General features: G+C 39.5%; 1 protein-coding gene and 1 long non-coding RNA gene across 2 annotated transcripts in view; one reads left to right on the plus strand and one right to left on the minus strand.

The window, feature by feature from the left end:
- LOC105354613 (protein shisa-8) overlaps positions 1–22396 on the plus strand; it is a 131074-nt gene that overhangs the window by 83810 nt on the left and 24868 nt on the right. The gene's annotated exons all lie outside the window — the stretch shown is intronic.
- Positions 12944–18305, minus strand: LOC111947779 (uncharacterized). Its single transcript, XR_002873706.2, has 6 exons — positions 17883–18305; positions 16745–16838; positions 16434–16583; positions 15643–15775; positions 13859–13984; positions 12944–13577 (listed from the first exon to the last, which is right to left on the minus strand). It is a non-coding gene; the product is annotated as an uncharacterized LOC111947779 (long non-coding RNA).

The raw sequence follows: 22396 nt of genomic DNA on the forward strand, positions 1-22396 counted from the left end.
GGTGCCCAAACTTTCTCATACCACTCCATATAAATATCACAGACAACTATTTACACCTAGTGGGTATATACATACATAAATACATCCATACAGTATATAGCATTAGTTCATAAATAGACCATTTATTGACAACATGCCTGATGGTGCGGAAAATAGGGTATAATATTGAGTAATTCGTTCATTCATCTTCTTCCATTTTGTCCCTTTCGGGGTCATGGGGCTGCTGGAGTCTATCCCGGCCACTGGTGGGCAAAGGCAGGGTAAACTCTGGACAGGTCGCCAGTCTGTCACAGGGCCACAATCACACATCCATTCACTCTCACATTCAAACCTATGGACAATTTAGAGTTGCCAATTGACCTATGAAGCATGTTTTTGGACGGTGGTAGGAAGCCGGAGACCCCGGAGAAAACCCACGCACGCATGGGGAGAACATGCAAATTTCACACAAAAAGGTCCCCCGTTGATGCACTGTTTCAGGTCCGCAGCCAGGACTTGAACCGGGGGCCTTTTTGCTGTGAAGCAAGAGCGCTAACCACTGTGCCACCATGCAGCCATATTGAGTAATGTCAATTTAATTTTCATTTAGCTTTATTTTTTAAAAGTTTCCCTATGTCACCAGTATATATTTCACCTCATCAGAAAGTCTTATACATTTTCATTTTCCTCTGTATTTTATTCTTGCTCTACGTCTATCATTGATGGGAAGTTTAAGTCTGATAAGTGGTTGCCTCTGTGAACAGGTGTCTCCTATAAAGCTAATGAGCAGGGATTAAAAGCTCTCCAATTAAACTTGGATTGTCATATTAAAAACACCTGGGGGTCAGAAATCTTCTTGCGTAGCTCATCAAAATATAAAATGTATTCACAATTTTTAACCTAGCTTTTTCCTTTTTATGTGTGGTCTGTCTGTGACACTGTTGAAATATTTCCACCAATAAAACTATGGGGTGATCCATTCACCATCAGGGGCTAAACATACAAAGACTTTGGAGGTGATTTTGTGTAATTTTTTTTAAACGATCGCCCCAGCCTAATGAATTGTCATTATGTTGTCATCTGCCTTTTTAGTGCTTAATTCTCAAATTTCATGGAAAAGCGTCAGTGGGCAGATCAGTGTTAAGGGCCTCCTTTTCACAAAAGCACCACCTAAACTGTCATTTCTGAAAGGAATTGCCATTTAAATAAAATAAAAAATGAATAATAATAACATTCTTATGTATGTTATACACTAACTTACAACATGTTTTGAAAAGTAGTCTCAAGACTTTTGAATCTTGCTTTTAGAAAATATCTTTGTTTGGGCATGTCATGATTAATTGACTTAATTTATATTCCTATAATCCAACCAGATTGATCTGTCTAAGGCAGTGGTTCTAAAACTTTTTGTCTTGTTCCCCCCTTTGAAAGAGGAAAAATGTTTCCCACCCCCCGCATCGCAAAAAAACGGTGACTAAATATGTTAAACATTAATAACAAATAAAAATCTTAAACATTCCTGCTGCTAGAGACTAGAAAAATTAAATAAAGGATCATTCACTTTGTAAGAACAATAACATTGAACCTGTGTGCAAAAAGAAATAAAAAGTTGTGTTATTGGCTGCAATGTGCCTGCTTTGTGCTGCACATCATTTCAAAAAAGGGTTGCAGGTTTGTTACTGCAACTCTCAAGTCATGCTCAATATTGAGCCTAACTCTAGTCTCTGTTTTCAAAGTTTTCAGTCGAAAATCCAATCTCACAAAATTAGGACATAGAATGGAAGCTGAATGCCCACAGCCATCTGCCCCATAAGTGGATGCTTCCTCTCCACACCCAGCAGAATTCAGGGAGTGTCTGTACGGTAAACTTCATCCCCAGGTTGAAGTCTGACGTGATTTCAAAGAACTGATCCTCCTCAGCAGAGCTTAAACCAGCAGCTGCTGCTCCGTTAAATGGATCTCTCAACCATTCGTATTGAGTACTGTTGTCTGGGAAATATTTGAGAAAGAATCCTTGCCAGGGAAGACACGTACAAAGTTAGAATTAGGTTAATATAAGTGACGTGAGTCCTGCGGATTTGCAGTGCTGAAGCGCGGTTTGTTCATGTTCTGCCACGAAAAAAATTCTGATGTCCAAACATTAGTCCCCCCTCCTCCCCTCCCAGCCTTCTCCCACGGGGAGACTCGCACCCCCCCGAGATGCCTCCACGCGCCTCTCTCCCCCCGAGAGAGGCGTGCCCCACATTTTGAGAACCACTGGTCTAAGGTGAGTTGTTAACTAAATTGACCAATACAATTATAAAATTGTTTTAAAAGTACATAAATATTATTATTATAATCAATATTGGAAAATACCATTTGGATTGAGGCGAAGTAGTTTTTTTTTACTATAACGTAAAATGAAAAAATGCGCTCACAATGGAAAACACACGAAATGACATTAACACATGATCAAACCATCATTACAGTCCAATGTGTGGAAACACTGCATTTTGCAAAGACGTGACTATAAAGTGTGGTAGAATGTTCTAATAATGTTCCGTTTGTATTATTTTGATGTGAAATAACAACAGTGCTGATGAACCTGATGAGACTAAAATGTTAATGGCTTTGACATTAATTTTTGTTTACTCTTTTGTTTGTAGACATATTTCATTTACACTTAATTATATTGCACGAAATACAAGGCATCTGGAAAACCTCACCTCAACTCACTACTCGGGTATTTATCTCTGAGTCAAACTGGTTGAATTTTTGGCTAAAAATGTCCTGGATCGGCTTTAGGTCAGTGAATTGGATCGTACAAAATGTATCAATTTCAACAATGAATCGGATTGGAGGCCACAAATTATGATATGGCCACTGCCCTAATATTTACACTTTGTTTTGCTGCGATGGACTGGCAAATGTCCAGGGTGTGACTGGGAAATTAGAAGACCACACACTTTGTTTGCATGATGTTTTATGCAGGATAATGGATTTAGGAGATCATTTATATCAGCTTTTAGGTGTTCTACAGGTTCTTGTTGCTTTTAACTTTCGTTTGATCATTATTTGTACTTTCATGTATTCTCTTACTTTTAGATTTCGTTTTAACTTCATTGTTTCTTTTAGGGAATCCTCCACACCAGTGACTAAGTCTTTTTGGTGGTCAGGGTCATTGCAGGATCTGGCTGTTTGCTTGTATTATGCTTGTGGTTATGCTTGTGGTGACGTCTTTTGTGATCATAAGTTGGGGTCTCATTGATAAGGACAGATCTCTGTATCATTTCCTTACTTCAGCATCAAGCCAGATTTCTACTCTAATACATTAATACATATATTTAGTATTATGGGATTTTGTCAAGGACTTTGGGTTACTAACCTTTGAAAAGGGGTTTACAAAGCTTGCTTAGATTTTGATTTGAACAAATCTGAGGTAAAAATGAAGGGGGGAAAAAAACTCCTTACTTTTTTTTAAAGGCAAACACAATAAAATAAAAGCTTAGGAAAAACCTACAGAAAAACGATTTACTCATCAAAGACATACAAAACAGACGGATGTGATCTCTGTGTAGCAAGCTTTGACATGAGTATTGGACATCTGTTAGTTTAAAGTTGAGAACCAGCAGCTGCTCGGCCTCGGTGACGAGAGGCCATGTTTGGCTCAGGATCTAGCTCAATAATTCACCAGTTTTGGAGTCTGACAGAGAGTAGCTGCACTGCAGAGACTAATGTGCTCACACACACAAGCACATCCAACAGATTGGTTGTTATTAATTCATTAAAGTGAATAAGTAGCTTACATGACCGCAAAAACCTTCTTCCACACAGATTCAGAGAAGTGATAGTACAAAATGCATACCAAGCTTTACATGACATGTTGAGTGTGAGTGTGTTTCTGAAAAATTTAGCGGCAAACAGCTCATTTCTACTGCTGTCCAGATATTTTTGCAGTCATGCAGCTACAGCTAAATCCTTTACTTTACTGGTACATTCACTCCAGGCATGTGATGCATGCTCAAGAATGCGGTAAATGGGCATTCTTTTATTTATTTATTTTTAATTATTTATTTATTTATTTGTTCCTTTCATGAAAATTAATGTTTAAATGTTTACATGTTTGTCTGACATATTGAACATTTTCATGATTGGAAGGGAGCAGAATTGAAGAACACAATTCTTATAATTATCTGCTCCCTTTTAAACATTACATTTACATTTCTCACACCATCACCTGTGCTCAGATTTCACAATGTACAGTTCCACTACACAGTAAATACATTCCATTCATTTAATACATACATTCCAAAAATTGCATTCAACAGTCAAGTTTGTACAAACTAATTTGTTTAGCTTTATACATGCGTTTAAATTTAATAATATTTTGACAACTTTTTAACTGATTCTCCTGGGAATTCCACATTTTTACCCCTGCTATAGACAAACACTTTTGCTTTAATGTTGTTCGAGCAATCTGTTGTTTGAAATCATATTTTCTCCTATGATTTTCATCTCCTGTGGTAAAAATAAAAAGCTTTTGTAGGTCTTCTGGTAAATCTCTGTTTCTGGCTTTAAACATAACTAATAAGGTCTGCAATTCTTAAATGTACTTTTAGCATATGGTGTTCATACTGGACTGTTGTTACTCAATATTGGCGCATTTGCTTGCAGTTTGAAAAGGCTTGGAGACGCCTTGATTGAGACGGTCTGATTGCTCTGGGTGTGGGGTCAAGCTCTGAGCCTGGGGAGGGTGTCTAGCCTAGCTCCTCCCTGCCTCTGTGGACTGAGATACAGGGTTAGGGGTACAGGGTTTGGGAATGGGGTTCTGACGGGCCATCTTCCTTCTCTAGACCTAAATCAAATTAAACTTTATTTATAAAACTCGCTTCTCATGCATTTTGCGCAGCACGAAACGCTTTAAGCCAAGGGGGTGGCGACTATTTTCCCGTGCGGTTGGGGGAGTCCATAATATCTGAGGGTGCACCATGTCCCCCTTGGTGTGGAGGGGTTTGCCAAATCTTTCCATCGTTGCACATTGCAACTGGAGCCCCATGAAGGAGAATTAAACAACCCTGATTATAAAAGCAAACTATGTTCATCACAAGAGGCAATCTGTGTGTTCATTTGGTGGACGGGACAAAAAAAAGGCTTGGTGCAAAATGTCGAAGCGAAGCAAATCTTGTGAATCTTGTAAATTTTGCTCCAGACTTTTTCTAAGGGTTAACTAAACTGTATTATTAACTGTTTTCTGTAGATAATTACTAATAAAACTCTCAAACAATCAACAAATACATAAACAAATTAATTTTCATTGTTGAATTGAAACTGTGGTTCGTAAAAGAACAGGGGCTGTTCATTGGATTACAGTAAATGTTTACTTATGCCGGAACTATAACAAGTATAACAAATTAATCAGTATTGGAAAATATCCTTTTAATAGAGAAACGGTAGGTTTATTTAACTATAACATAAAAATGACCAAATGTCATCACAGCAGACAACACACATGTGATGGCAGCAAAAAATGATGAAGCCATCATTACAGAACAGTGTGTGGACGCGACAGAATTTGCTGATAACATGAGGGGAGATAGGGAGTTCAATCACATTATGTAGCGATGATAAGACACTAAAAACCACAGAGACGCTAAAATGATGAGATAAAGTGCTGCCTGGTTCACAGTTTTAGTGGCATCAGCAGCATTTGGCAGCAGTTTTTACCCGCAGCTAATATATGTATGGTAAAGCAGCAAAGACCGGCCACACAGCTGGTCTCCTTCGAGATGGTACTGCATACCGCCCCCGGATCCTATACCAGTACACAATACCAGACCAGAGACGTACCAGCTCACTTTCAGCCCTGCACATACCTGGGAAAAAATAAAAGTAACTCATTAATGTGGTCTCCAGTCTAAATCAGATCAGATCTATGTAAGAGTAGGCTACAATCAGAATGCATTGTGCATCGTAACCTCCATCCACTCCCATGTAAAATAGAGGAGGGAGGGGGTGTCAAGTTTCTTGCCCTAAATGTTTACCTGCTTGCATCCATAAAGCCCGGTCAATGTCAAGCCCCCAACAGCCATGTACCCCATACCATTGGTCAGTTTGTTAGCTCCGCACACAACACTGTAAGAGAGCACTAACATTAAACTTTCATATTGAGGTGGAGGCTGCAAAATATCCTCTTAGGGGCTGCAAATGGCCCCCAGTCTGCCCAGTTTGAAACCCCTGGTCTAAACCTACATTCACCCCGCCCTTGGCAACGCGCATTCAAGCGGCCGTTTCCAATGAAAAGTTATTGTAAATGCACGTCACATGACAGACATGTGCTAGTAACATGACATTGATGAAAAAGCTTAGCTCATCCTGATGTGGTTTATCTGAATAAATTGACTATTTGTTAGACTGTTGGTTTTTGAACTGTATAAAAACAATATGTGGCTTGAAGTAGTTACCCTCATTGAAAAAGGGTAACACATTTTCAAAAGTCTGCATCATGCGTTTTTGGGTCACAGCCTACCGCCACAAATCGGACTTAACCCAAATTTCAACCAGACAAAAGGAAAAACTGGAGAAAATTTCCGTCTGACTTTTTCACCATAACTTCAATGTGCCAGGTTCTGCTACCCCTCACATTCCAATTTAAAGGGTTGATCCTTTTGTTTAGATTCTTTCCCCATTAAAGATTCATTCATGCAAATAAGCTGAATGTTTGAGATCCTGAGTTGTTGCATAACTGCAGCTTCTTAGCTCCCCTAATTCCTGCTGGTGGAGGAAGCTCATGATGATTACGCAACATACCGCACAAGGCAGAGGTTTAAAACAAAAACAGAAAACATCAGTATGATGAGTTAGTGAGTTTTTACATTTGCAGTGCAGTGCAGTAGCCGCTAAGAGTAAGCCAATGATCTGAAGCTAAGAAGGGATAGCCGGAGGTTTGCTTTCTGTCTTCCTGAAAGAGGAGTCACAGGCAGAAAGAAAAAGGAAGCAGAGAATGAGTCATGGCGACTAGCGAGACTCCAGCAAAGCATCAGAGCCAAAGCGGTTCTTTGTAGATAAGGGAAAATAAATAAAGGCGTAAAGAGATTCCTTAACACTGTTTGATACACTGTTACATAACCTACATGACTCACTATTGGAATAAAAATCCCTCAACGCAGGAAATTGGCATATAAAGTGTCTCCAAAAGCGTGTTTATATTTAGCAGATCCCTATTTTTATTTTCATTTTATCATTTTTAATTGTTTTTTTGAACTAACCAACTTTGGAGGAAGGAAGATGATTAACCAAGAATTAAAAAATCAAAAATACTCAACTCTGTGGGAACAACATGCATCCAATCAGAATGTTCTGGATTCAAAAATAGATTATTTCTTCCTTTATTTTTCTCCAGACAAGGATAATTCAAAGTGAAGGTCTCTTTAAATAACACATTTTATTCCTGTAAAGCAGAACCCTTTATTTATTGTACCTTTTTGGTTTTGAGGGGAACTACTTTACGGATGAAAGTAAACCAACCTCTCATTTGCTTTTTTAACAGATTTTATAGCTATTTTTCTTTTGCTAAATATGGGGTTAAAAAAAAAAGTCCCACTATCTGTCACACACCTAGGTGTGTGCAAAATTTGTTCTCCACATTTAATCCATCCCCTTGGGCAGCAGCGAGCTGCAGACACAGCCACACTTAGTGGATTATCCCCCTAAATGGTGTCAAACAGCAAGGCGTTAGGTCCCATTTTTAAAGTCTTTTGTATGATTCGGCCTGGATTTGAACTGACAACCTTCCAGTCACAAGGTGGACACTCTACTACAAGGTCACTGAGCTGGTTAGGAATGGATGGCCCTTTAGTTCATATGTGAGTTAAGGCAGGTGAGTGAATCAGTTTGGTAATATAGCCTATTGTATTTTGTTCAAGTCTGACAAATGTCCTACATTCTTTTTTGCAGCAACTTTTTTGCAAGTTTGGTTTACAACAGATTTGAGACGGGTTAGAGACAAACTTGAGACTTCATAGATACTAAGGGATACTAAAGAATTTTTTTAGCTGGTGTTTAAATGTTTGTGATATGAAAGCAAGATGTTGCTAATCACGCAGCAAATGCTTAAGGGCTTTTGGAAGCTCAAACAAACTCTGCAATTTGTTGTTGCAGCTCAGGTTGGAATCATCTTTAAAGCACAGATTTCTAGCTTTTTACATTCTTTCTTTACTACTACCTCCATTGATTTTTCTGTTATAATCATTCATTCTCATGACAACACACTGTCCTCACCTCTCACAACAACGAGCCTTGCAAATCACTCACTGTCCAGTGTGTAGATGTATAGTACTGGACTGCATTATGTAGAGTGCCAGGCAGTAAAGCTCAGTGCTTTCAGTGTGTAAGCAAAAGGCAGAAAATAACTGCTTTATCCCGTGCTGAGCTCTTGTTTACTCTGCAAATACAGTGTGGGAGAAGGGAAGAAAAAGGAGGGAGTGATGACAGAGAGGATTTCCTGCTCAAATCAATGTTTCTAAATTACACTATTTAGCTAACACAACCAAAACGGACATGTGAGAGTGTAAACAAAAGCACTGAATAATTTGAAAATCGAAGATAAAAGTGATTTTATTTTTGTAATTAAACATGCTTGTCCAACTTCTTATTGCCAAAAAGTCACAAAACACAGATGCAAAACAGCAGCCATAATCCTGCTTTCCATTTGATTAATTGTCATTGTGTGCACTGAATGTATCTATTGGTATTTAATTCTACTTCATTTTAATCTAGTAAAACCTGCATTACTTATTCATCAAAGTCAAATGTGCAAAATTGATTGAACGAACTTTTTTGCCCCTTTAACACAGGCAAACTGATGATTATTGAATTAAACACATATTGCTTTAGCACAAGCTTTTAAGTTAGCAGATGACTTTATGCATGCATTTTTGAGAATCTTAAAATCTGTTAAAGTAAAGTTTAACGTGATAAAATCTTTGGATGTTTCATGAAATCGAACAACCAAGTGTGATAATATTTAGAAAAACAACAGAGAATTTTAAAAAATGTATTCAAGCAAAAATACTTTTGAATCATCTTCAAACCAAACAACTTCTGCACAAAAAGAAAGAAATTGAAACCATTGTCAGCATGTTTTTACAGGCCAAATGAACAAAAATACCACATGCTAAAGTGGTTTTCTATTGTATGTGTCATCAAAAAATTGTGGAGTATCCCGTTTAAGCTCAGTTTTTCCTGCACTGCAGATGTTGCCTCTGAGGTTCAATCAACTAAGATGCATTTTACTTTTAAATATGAAATCAAAGACCAGACATTAGCTGCTGGCAATTGTGCAGTCCCAATGGAACACTTCTACATTACTATTTCTGGGTTCCCAAACTGTCTGATTTTAGAAACTAAAAAAATGTGGAAAAAACATTCAAAAAATATGAACTGCTTACAGAAGATATAAATTTTGTTTTAAAACGTAAACATTTAAATGCAGATAATCATTAACAATCCATATACTCTAAAAGAATACTGACAAAATGCAATGATGTTATAAAACAAAAAATAGGGCAATGTTGACAGAAAGCCTTGCCATAAACAAAATCTGTTATTTCGGTAGCCCTCTTTGCAAAAAAAAAAAAAAAAAAAAAAAAAACAACCTTATCTATCAATTTCTTTTTTCTTTTTTTTTTAACTTGTCCTGTCTAACAGCTGGGCAAACAGATGAGAGCTGAAGGCATCTTGTGTTGGAAATATTTTACTTTAACAACGTAAAATATCAATTTCTAAAACCTGCTAGATCCCTTTCAAGCTCAAGGGGCTGCTGAACTGCTTTGCCAGTCCATTGCAGAGACACAACCAAACACATTCACAACTCGGGACAATTCCAAATCCTCAATTATCCTGTGAAGCATGTTTTTATAGTGTGGGGGAAACTGGAGTGTCTGGAGAATATTCATACATGTATGAGGAGTACATGCAAGCTCCCCACAGAATTCTACCCAGAAAAGACCCAGCTGGAATTTGAACCAAGGACTTTCTTGCTGTGAGGAAAGTGTGTTAACCACTACCCCATGCAGCCCAGCAAAACTATCTGAAATACTAAATGTATTCAAAGGATACAGAAGCAAGAATATCTATAAAAAGGAAAGGAAAGTTAACTGAAGGATTTTTACATTTTATATTTTATATTTAGTGATTAAAAATGTGTTTGATTTACATGGTAAATGATTTGTACAATCCACAAAGGGCTGATTAACTAAGAAGCCAAGCACAAAGTGCTATGCGTGGAATGTACACCGGTAGGTTATATTAAAAGGATTTCAAGATGATCGACCCGGAATAATATCCAAACAGCATTCCATTAGAATTTACCATGATATAATTTACACACACACAACTGTCTTGGTTTTACAAGAGTAAGTCCACTAAATGTTTTTAAATGTAAAAAACAAGTTTTTCAAGTTATTTAACAGATTTCTTTGGACAAACAGAGAACAAAAAAAGGGTAGAAAATGCAACTACCTTCACAGGTGGAGTCAAATAAGCAAATTATTACCTCATTGCCAAACTATGAAAAAAAGGGCAACTTATAGTCCGGAAAATACGGTATATATGACATTCGCCACTTTGGGGGGTGTCTGACTCCACAAATACCAAAATCCAGTGCCCTGGAAATGTCCCAAAAGTCTCTGTAAAAAACTAGTTTGAATTGATGCTCACTAGATGTACAGTATAGAGCACAATGCATTGCATTTGAAAAAAAATGTGTTTAAGAAAAATGTTTTTACAGTCAGTTTTTAAACATTTTGGCTCACTGTTCAAAGTTCCCTTTGCACTACAGCTGTTCTTTCTTCTCATTCTTTTTTTGGCTGCAGTTAGACAAAATAGTCAGAATTTGTATAGCAAATAGTACTACTCCTCAGCAACATTCTTTAATCGAGATGGTGATAAAGACACACTCAAATGAAAATGATCTTTTTGGTATCTTTAACATGTTCTTGAAGCATTTTTTTTTTTCAAAAGATGGAGGAACTTTTTAAGGAAAATTAAGCTTAAAACTGCATTTCAGAGTATTTCTTTGTTCAAACTGTGGGTTAACAGCAGCAGATGAAAAAAGATTGTATTTATGGGATAGAAAATAAACTCGGGGCTCCTTGGTTCACTCCATTCCGATGCATCCACTTGTAGACAACTAGATCAATGCACGTCTTTGTTTTCCTTGTCTGAGCTAGCATCTGGCTCAAAACTGTACAGTTAATTAGCTCCACTGTTGCTCTCCATTTATGTTGCACCGATAATGTTAGGTTGAGTGGGAGAGGCTGTTAGCTAGGGGGAGAACGTGCACAGAGAGCTCTCAGCAACAGGGAAGGGAAAGGGGAGGCAGGGTTGCTCCATGCCAATTATCCCGCCCACAACTCAGAGGAAAAAGTTTATACACCCCTGAGTTAAAACAACAGGTTGCATTTTTCAGTGCGCTTAATGCATAAAACAACACAGTGCTGTCCTCCCTTCATCTCTGCCACTCCCACCTCAGTGCATCTTTTTTTCCTCGTCTTCCTTTTTCCTCGTCTTCCTCCTTGCAGCTCTGAGTCTGTGCCTGTGTGACAGCAGTCATGTCAGAGGAAGGCTGGCTGAAGCCCTTGCAGCAGTCAGCCTCTTTGATGCTGAGCCCTGCCGAATTAGGCCATCACCCAGCGGTGCTCTGCTGTCTGCCTGCCTGCCTGCCTGCACCCACTCGCAGTAGTCTCTGACACACAAACAAGGTGCACACATGCAAGGCAAACAAATGCAAGCTGTCAAGAAGGCACAGACATGGAAAACAAACTTTGCATATTGCCGTCCGAGCAGGAGTTTTAGATACTGAGCCGCTGACGAAGCTTCAGATAGTGTGCACTCAAAACACGTCTGCAAACGCCTTAGTGCTGTTACAGCTTCAGCTCACCACAACATGGACTAATGCACTGTTTTTTTCTCTTGTCTCCTAAATAAACATAAATGTAAATTTTTACGAGTGTTTCTCCTCCGAGGCGTCTATACAATGGTACATCAAAAACATCCGCACACTGATGAACAAACATGCCGGGAAAATGTAGGCCATTCGCAGGAAATTTATTCAAGAATGCAGAACACGGACAGGAATTTATTGCTTTTTAATCTTCCTACCACACACTCACAACAACACAGAAAACATGAAAACCAGACTGGTGAACGGGCCTTATGTAGCGAGGAAGATTTCTCAAAACAGAAATGTTTGTGTGCTCAGAAAGGGGAGTTTTCACAAAATAGTTGAGGGTTTAATTTCATTCTCTGTCATGGGAGTCGCAATAGACAAATTTCCATTGCCTATGAAATTGCGAAAATTGGATTTGTGATAGTACATTTGCTTAATAAAAACATGCAAATTTTGAAAAAAACTTGCATTTATCCAAATAAAGGTGGTTTTTCAGGTGTATTGAAATTAACATATTTAGAAAAACTGCAATGGAAAAACTTCTTCAAATTAAATCAGTTACGTGACTAACAACTGTTCACAAGTAGCCAGTTTGCATCCATTTTCTTAACCTACTGGGGCCGCTGGGTTGCTGTAGACTGTGCGGGCTACTTTTGGCCGAAGGAGGGATACACCCTGGACAGGTCGCCAGCCTGTCGCAGGGCCCATGGCGCTGGAGCGATCACACACACTGTCAGAAAAAATGTGCAAAATTTGTACCTTTAGAGGTACAATGGCTTGTCACTGGGGCAGTACCCTCAAGGGTACAAATGTTGTACCCTTTTATATAGGTGCGCATCTGTACCCTTTCAGTATGTACCTTTCAAAGGCAAATATGTACCTCTGTGGACTAAATTGTACCTTATAGTGCTATGGTACCATAATGTACCTTTAAAAAAGGTACAAATTTGTTCTTTTAAGGGTACTGCCCCAGTGACAAGCCTTTTGTACCCTTTGATGGCAAATTTGTACCAGATACAGCACATTAAAAGACCAGTATACTGTTTATCACATTTATTAAACATTCAAAACAATTACAATTCTGACATTTCACAGTGTGTACAGTGTCACAACAGGATGCATATATTTACAATTATTAGCAATTTTACAATAATGAAAAATCTATATTTTTCCTTCAGTTCACATTGCATTCATTGTAACTATAACCTTAACGTTTGATCAATTGTAAACAGCACATAGCACTTCAGTTACCATTTTTAAACCATGAAATAAATCTTGTGACATCAACAAAAGAAGCACTAGACCTCATTTTAAGTACATCTTTCTACTGCATTCTACATTTTCTAAAAATAGATAGTAAAAAAGAAAACTTATAACCAAGTTTAAATGCATAATTTAAATAGTAAAATGCATAAATGTGATAAGATAATATTGATACGAATTCTAAAAAGAAGAACTATAAAACAAAGATTACCAAGGATTACGTTTTATGTCAATACCTAGTAGATCCTCTGCAAGCATCTCTTCTCTTGCTTCTTTGGAGACTTTGGCTAATGGAGCTTTTCTTTGAACAAGCTCAAGCACCTTTGGCACAATACTGGTAAACGCCGTCCTTGAAGCGCTGGCTTAACCTGACAGGTGATGGATGCATTCGGTCAACTTCATCATAAAACTGAAAATTAAAAAAAATTAGAAAATTAATAATTCACTTTAACTAAAACAAACAAAAGACATAAAACATTCTAATATTCTTTGTTGCCATTTCCCTTTAGTGATCTCATTGTATAAATATTACTTGGCTTGAATGACTATATATCTATATATGGGTTTAGAAAATTACAATGTTTTTACAATTGAGTTAAAGCTGTTAATGATCATTTTAGCAGATGTCTCAGCTTATATTGACATTCAAAATGTATTTTAAGCTGAGAACTGATTTAAAATGTCACTGACCCCTGAGGTTGTCTTCAAGAAAGGGTACTTCTTTAGTATATCCTCTCGCACTTTGCTGTACAGGATATGCAGGACATTCACATGACCTTCAACGGATGATGCATCCTCACCAATGACAGCAACCACCTATTGGATCAAATTTAAAAGTCCATATTAATAATTAAAAATACAACTGCAAGCACTGATACTGGGGTTAAAGCACTTTGAGATGATGTTTAAAGACAGTTTGTGCAGAGTGGTTTGGAGTTGATCAGAAATTAACTTCTGAGTTGTAGGCGGGGCTATTGACACAGTAGTTACCCTCTGCTGATGTCCGATCATCCCTTTGTTTACGCCCTTTCCTGCTAGCTTACAGTCCTTCCAACCTAAAACTAACAGTGGTGAAACCAAAATGGTGAGCAATACTGAAGCTTTCTGGCCATAGTTTAGATCAAGCTCAGACAAGTATGATGAAGATGTTAATGGATCTGTTTGTCTGCAAGTGGACGCATCAGAATAGAACAGAGCAGAGGGACTCGGACCCACTTCATTTCATGTGGTGCGTCACAATAGAGACCTTCCTCAAACTGCATTTATTTTGTCTGTTCCTGATTCATCCCATTTTGAGTAAATACTCAGATGTGCAGTTTCAAACGTGTTCTTTTAAACGTGCCCATCATGAGAAAAATACTGCGACATGTTAAAAATGGGGGACCCACTCCAATGAAAGTTATTTTTTAAAATGTAGCATTTTTATGATGACATATTGTTATAAGATTTAAGAATAAAACTGTGTTTCTGAATATTTATTTTCTCAAATTGGGATGAATCAGGAGCAGATGAAAAGATGCAATTTGAGAAAGCTTGTAGTTGTTACGTACAAACTACATTTGGCAGGCCACAAGCTCCCTGCTCCGCTTGTCTTCATTCTCCTCGTCTGAGTTGGCATCTGGCTCACATCTATGAGGCTGGATAGCTCCAATATTGCACGCCAATTCTGTTGCTTGGGGGTTGTGAGGGACTGTAAGGTAACGGGAGCGTAAACAATGGCATGATGGGAAATTAAGGCCGGTTAACTTTGCAAAACAGTCCTGTCAAGAACTTGAAGGTGAATTCCAATTGAACTGCAGAAACCATGTCCCAGAAAACATTTTTTCCCCCTCAAAAATTGCATAATCAATGTCTGTCTTTGTATAATAATAATAATGGATTGGATTTATCTGCGCTTTTCAAGACACTCAAAGCGCGTACACTGTGTCCATTATTCATTCACTCCTCATTCATACTTGGTGATGGTAGCTACTGATGTAGCCACAGCTGCCCTGGGGCAGACTGACAGAGGCGTGGCTGCCATTTCGCGCCTACGGCCCCTCTGACCATCACCGGGATCATTCATGCACATTCACACACCAGTGGAGCCACACTGGAGGCAAGGAGGGTGAAGTGCCTTGCCCAAGGACACAACGACATTTTTTTGGCGGGGATCGAACCGCCAACCCTTCGGTCATTGGACGACCCGCTCAACCACCTGAGCCACTGTCGCCCGTTTAGTCAATATCTTGTTAATTATGCAGAGCTTTGTTGAGGGAAATACAGAAGAATTATATGTTTGTATGATGAGGACAGTATTCCAGAAGGTATTCAATGTGTTGTGACTTACTCGGTGCAATCTGCCGTTTCCCTAGAAAACTTTAAACTAGTTTGGATGATCTTCCTTACTGCACTGTTTGACAACTAAACTGAATTGGAAAGACAGCCTGACTTTGAATGCTTGAAATGACTTTGTGAAAAGATTATTTACTTACTTTGGCAAGAGAGGTGGTTCAACTCTTCGTCTTGTTGTATGACTGTGTTGTAATATTATGGTGTCATCTGAGTCCACTTCAGTATCTCCACTTGAACTGGTATTGCAGCTCTTTGCAGGACAACTCGGCTGATCTGTCAAAGTATTAAAGCTTTCAGTTACTGTAATATTTAAATTAGTATGATAGCAAAAACAAAAAAAAGTAAAAACAAAGATTTTTAAATACTGACCAACTTAACAGTTTAGCAGATTTATTATCTTGTCTAAGACAGCAATAGGATAAAAAACTCATACTTATTTGCCCGTGTTTTGTTCCCCACACTATCCTGTCAAATAAATCATTAACCCTCAGACTCCTATTGATGCCCTGCCGGTTTAGCTCGTGCGCCCTGCCGGTTTAGCTCGTGCTGGTCTGCGGCGCCTTCCGTCCGTGAAACCCGGGTTCGACTCCAGGCTGTTCCCTGTTCCCTTCTCTACCTCTGTGCCGGTCCCAAGCCCGGTTTGAGAAGGTTGCGTCAGGAAGGGCATCCGGCGTAAAACATTGCCAAGTTTCCCATGCGACTTGTTCGCTGTGGCGACCCCTGATGGGAAAAGCCGAAAGAGAAACAACTCCTATTGATGCAAATATACAATCAAAACTCTTCAGCTCAAAAATGTTCTTAATTTAGCATGTACTTGAAAGCAAAAACACAGATTATTTCCCTTGGAAATAAATTCAGGCATCAAAGGGGAATTTACCCAAAACCATTCAAAACAAAATAGATAAATTACAATTTAAAAGAAAAACCTCACCTTCTGGATTTGTATCTTCGGCCAGACAAATTTCCAACACACCAAGGTTTGGGTTTTTCAACAGGAGATCAAAAATCTGCTCATCAACTTCTGTCTTTGAGTCATCAAACACTTTCAAGTCCAAGGTTGGGATGTTGAACTTTTTGGCAGCTGTGAACACAGCAAAATTATGTTTAGAATACAGCACAGAAATTATCTTTAAATTAAAAAGCAATTAAAAAAATCTGTTTGCATCACAGCTGACAGTTTATCCACAAAGTTGACTGATTCCTGTAAAGAAAAATGCTGGAAAATGTGATGTTTCCACTCACCGCATTCCCAAAAAGATTTGAAGGTCAGCTGATCTTCAAAACATTTTTTTTTTTTTTTGGCGTTCGACATTTTCACGCACAGCTTGCATCTTTCCTGGTGGGAAAAAAATAATATATTACAAAAAAGAAAAAACATTACAACACCAAAAGGTACCAACACAGCATTTATTCAGATCTAAGCGCTGTTCCAAATAAATTAATACATTTTAAAATAGTAATGGCAAATATACAGTTCACACTAGCTGCCACAGCAATGTTGCAGAATTTGCAGACCTGCTAAAAAAAAACTGACGACAATGCACTGGCTTCTAAGGGCCTACAGATTTATTTCTTGGAAGTTCATTTAAAAAAATATTTTTTTCCTGGTTTATAGATGAGTTTTTGGTATGGGAAATCGTGACGAGTATCTGGAATCACGGACCTCCATTTAAAAAAAATAAGCTCTGCAGGAGAATGATCAAAATCAACAACACAGTGTAAACTTCGCTTGACCAACAATGCGCGATCATGACAACCTAAACAGTCTCTGTCACTGTCTTGCATTCGAGAAATGGTGGCTGCGCGCGCACAGCAGCTAAGGCAGGCTGACATATAATGGGAAGGACCGCCATACTGCGGTGTAAAAAAAATAAAAATAAAACGCTATTGGACTCCTACACATTACAAATTAAAATGATTAACGCATTGAATTCGACGGACCTGATAAATATCAGTAGGAATTATGGAGCTGGTCGTTTCAAAAGAAGCTGGCTTCCTTACTAAGAAAGACAGAAAGAAAAAAAAAAGGGGGGGGGGGGGGTAGGCAACAACAACCGGTGCATCAACGCCAGCGTACATCGGTAAACCGGCGACAGAATTATCTAGTGAAAAAATGTATATATTTACATGTATTTAACGGAACGCGGTACAACACCAATAAAAACAACAGCTTAATTTATTTAATGGCTGCATTTAGCTGAACTTCAAACGGCTGAGGCTAACCGTTAGCAAACTCCCGCGTAGTTTTCAATCTCCTCACAGGCACATACACGGTGGAATAGCAGCATTCCACTACACAAAAGTTATTCTTTACAGATAAAATAACCGAACCCGCTTAAAACAAGTTTCCAACTTATTTTTGAGCAATTAGCAGACTTACCTCAGTCACAGCCACTATTTTCCTCCGGCCGCTGCGGGATAACAAAATGGCGGAAGAAACGAAACTTAAGAAAGTAGAGTGGGCGTGGTCTCGCTGGATTACTCCAACATATTTCCTCTACGTTTTTACACCTACTTAAATAAAAATTACTGATGGTAACTACGAAAAAAGTACTCTCTCATTTTTCCTGTGTAGGTACAAAAGCTAAAAGGTACTAATATGTACACTTAATGTAACGTAGTAACAGAGAAATTTACTTTTTTATGAGAATGTATGATTAGAAAAAAAATAACTTAAATTAACAGCTCAAAGACTAGAAATTTAAATTGAACTTAGGCCAAGTTAAAGTACACCATATAAGGTTAAAAACATCAAATAATTTTGTCTACATTGTGCTTTTGCTCTAAATTAAATATAAGTATATTTTTACTTATATATAAGTAAAAAAAAAACAGGCTCACACTAATACATGTTTAAAATGTATTATCTTGATGCCCTGCACAATCAATAAAATATAATGTGCTTGTGTACTGTTCAGAACTAGTCATAAAAGATGTGTGGTCTCTTAAATATATTTGGTTATTTTGTGCATCTTTTCCAAATAACCAACAACGTATTAAAGGATTTTGGGTGACGTTTCATACACTTTGAATTATTACTTTTGTCACACAAGTGATTGTACCTTTGTTTGTGGAATAAAGGGTCCAAATATGGGCCCTCTGATGGTTGGAAACATATTTGTACCTTTTTTATCCTTAAATGGTACATATGAGTACCCTAAGGTGTAATTATGACTCACTTAGGGAACAAATTCACCATTTGTACCCTAAGTGTTCACAAACGTACCCCAACCGTACCCTTTTTTCTGACAGTGCAGACAGAAGATTGAATTAATCTGCTGTAAATTAAAGTATTGTTCATATATGTGTTTTTGAATGATTTATTGGGTGAGTTGGTTTGTGTTCATTCGCATAATTATGATTTCATGGAAACAGTGTGATTGCGACTTTGTGTTTTTTCAACATTTTCTAGAATTTCAATAAAGTTTTTCGCATACAGCATGTGAAATAGAAACACAGCTTATGTGATAAAGTAAATCTCTGAAGCTACGTTGAAGTGACATACCTTTAGGAATGCACTCAACAGAGGTTCTTGATTTGAACGCCCTGTCAGCCTAAGGTGTTCACAAATGAGTTATATAGGCTAGAGGTGCTTTACTAGCTTATTGCATATGCAAATTTGGATGTCATAGTGGATATGTCAAGATGCCTGTTTACTGCTGTGCTACAATTGCACAAACAGAGCTGGAAAAACAAGAATGACTTTTCACAAGTAAATTATAACCGTCAGTTAATAAAGCAGAACTGATAGAAAACAATTTAGGAAGATCTTAGTGAGTTTAATAGTGAACATTTAGGCTGATTTTCTATTATCTATTTCCATGTTTTCTGGCAAAATCCCCTATCTTTTATGTTTTATGTAGGATGACATTTGTATGTGTTTTTGACCTCAGATTAGACCAGACGACCCGTTGGTAAACTAACCAGGATTTCCTCAGTAGCGGTGGGTGAAGAAGGAGGAACCCAGTGCCAAATCCAAGCAAGCGGTTAGGGACATGTGGCATATGGAAAACTGCCTAGCCGTTTTTGCAGAAGTCCTTCTGATAGAGGCTGGGTGGGATCCATTTGTGGGATCCACTTGTGGATCTACTCAGGGATTTTCCCATAAACGATGCGTGGCGACTGGCTCCGGACCGAGGAGTCTAATAGTTTGTGTAAATCTTAGTCTGTGTGTAGAATTGAATAAAATCACTCCCATGCATCAGGTATGCATTCCGTCTCCTATACAAAAACCTATTTATTTATAGAAAAGTTTTGAATGTTGTTCATCTGTTGCATTTTGTGCAAAAAATCAATACCACGGCCTGCCCGGGTCTTGTTTTTATGTTGGTTTTTTTTCTTTTTAAAATCCGACCAAAATTAACAATTTTATTGTCATTTTACTGTATCTGCTAAGCCCTGTCTCATTGTTTACTGAGATGTCTAATATGGCATTGCTCTTTACGTGTCTCGGAAATTGGTAACAGGCGTAGTATCTCTAGCAATATAAATCATTAGTGTTCACGACAACAGGAAGGAGCTTCTTCTCCCTCCTCTCTTTTACTGTCTACTAGCACATATCCGCCACCTTGGCAAGGCTTGATGCTAAATGTTAAAGCAGTGTAAATCTGGTGAATATTGCTCCAGGCTTTTTCTTTAACAGCCCTATTCTGATAAAAGACTTGGTGTCATATAAGTATGGAGGGCACAAACCATACAGTTAACTATCAATTCTCCTCCATAATAAATTTTCAAATGATTGGCACTTCTGTGAATTAAAGGGGATGCCATCCGTACGTCCTAACCAAATCCGAGTCCCAAATTGGTTAAAGTTTAACTGGTTTAACTTTTTTTTTTTTTTTTTTTTTTTACTTGTCCTGTCCAACAGCTGGACAGACAGATGAGAGATGAAGGCCTCTTGTGTTGGACATATTTTACTTTAACAACAGGGGTTATTAATCTTCAAACAAACCAGAGGTATGTCTGAATAAACCCCTTTTGTAATCGAGGCCAAACTTTATTCATTTTAATCATATTTGAAAATCATTTGTTTTGGACCGGGCGGAAAAGGATTAGAAGGGAAGAAGATATAGGGATGTTAGAGAGAGGGGGGGATAGGAGGGTGATCATAGGAGGGGGGGGGGGGGGGGGGTAAAACCATGAAGCAGCATAAAGCAACAAGCATCACGGTAAGGTTCAGATGTAATACAAATCTCAAAGGGCAGGGCCTGTCCCCACACACACACTCAAATGTTATAAACACACCTGCTAGCTACAAAAATGTCCACATGTCAAAATGTACACAAAACAGATAGTGTTCACACACGCATACTAACGCCTTCAAACCAACTAGAGTGAAATATTTCATCCATTCAATCACGCAAACTATTAGTGCAAAGGTGAGCTAACACCTGTGCACAATTGAGTGTTTATGTTTTTCTAAAATGGATGGTGGAATGTGAAAAGAAGGAGGGAGAGTGCCCAGCCATCCCCACACCAAGACCCCGGCGGCAGCAGCCGCGGCAGCCAGAACCCCCCAACGCCACACGGCAGCAGGCAGAGAACCGCCCCCCGGGCGATCACATCCGCCACCCAGGCCAGGGCCAGCAGGACCACCGCGGGGTCCCCAGAGCCAGAGAGCAGGGAGGCATGGGGGGAAAGAGAGTGCTGCTCCAGCCCAATCAGGAGAGCAGCCCCCCCGCTGCACCAGGAGGGTCCAACGCCGGACCCCACCCGAGCAGGGTGCCCACAGCCCCAGACGAGCACCTCATCACCACCCAGGAGTTCTGGGCATCCCCTGCCCCAACCCCAGGTACGAGCCAGGACCCCCCAAGGGAGACCCGCTCCGCACTCCAGGCAGCCACCCACCAGGCCCTCTGTTGGTCCAGAAAGGAGCAAGGCAGGAGCCAGCCGCCCCCCCCCCTGGAGGGGGGCACCCGGGGGAAAAGGGGGGCCCATGAGGGGTGTTGTAAACATGGCTCGGCTACAGTTGGAAATTTGGCGAGGCCCAGCACCTGGGGGCAAGGACCAGAACCCACCCCACAGGGACACGGACACCCCCGGCTGGAGGGGGTCTGGTTTGGGGACCAAAGGATTTCCTTTCTGCTCTTTGCAGTTTATGTTGTTCTGTTGGCTTCATCGAGCCGGGACCTCTAGCGTGCATTGGGGCGGTTTGCAGCCAAGTGTGAAGCGGCTGGGATGAGAGTCAGCACTGCTAAATCTGAGGGCATGGTTCTGGAGCGGAGAAAGGTAGCTTGCCATCTCTTGGTGGGTGGAGTGTCCCTGTCCCAAGTGGAGGAGTTTAAGTATCTTGGAGTCTTGTTGATGAGTGAGGGAAGACTGGAGCGTGAGATTAAACTCTCAATATACCGTTCGATCTTCATTCCAATACTCACCTTTTGTCATGAGCTCTGGGTCATGACCGAAAGAACGAGGTCCCGAATACAAGCGGCTGAAATTAGCTTCCCCGTAGGGTGGCTGGGTGCTCACATAGAGATAGGGTGAGAAGCTTGATCACCCGCGGAGAGCTCAGAGTAGAACCGCTTCTCCTCCACATCGAGGAGCCAGTTGAGGTGGCTCAGGCATCTAGTTCGGATGCCTCCTGGACGCCTGCCCGGTGTTCATTCTCAGTCATGGGAGTCGCAATAGACAAATTTCCATTGCCTGTGAAATTGCGCATATTCCGAGCATATCCCACTGGGCGGTGGCCCCGGGGAAGACTCAGGACACACTGGAGAGACTACGTAACTCTGCTGGCGTGGGAATGCCTTGGGGTCTCCCCAGAGGAGCTGTAGGAATTGGCCGGGGCAAGGGAAGTCTGGGCATCTCTGCTTAGACTGCTGCCCCAGTGACCTGGTCCCGGATAAGCAGAGGAAGATGGACGGATACTTTGAATTTAAGTACAAAAAAAAATCT

The sequence above is a fragment of the Oryzias latipes genome, chromosome 8 (genome assembly GCF_053564925.1).
Source record: "Oryzias latipes strain Hd-rR chromosome 8, Olatipes_Hd-rR_3.1".
NCBI classification, from domain to species: Eukaryota; Metazoa; Chordata; class Actinopteri; order Beloniformes; family Adrianichthyidae; genus Oryzias; species Oryzias latipes.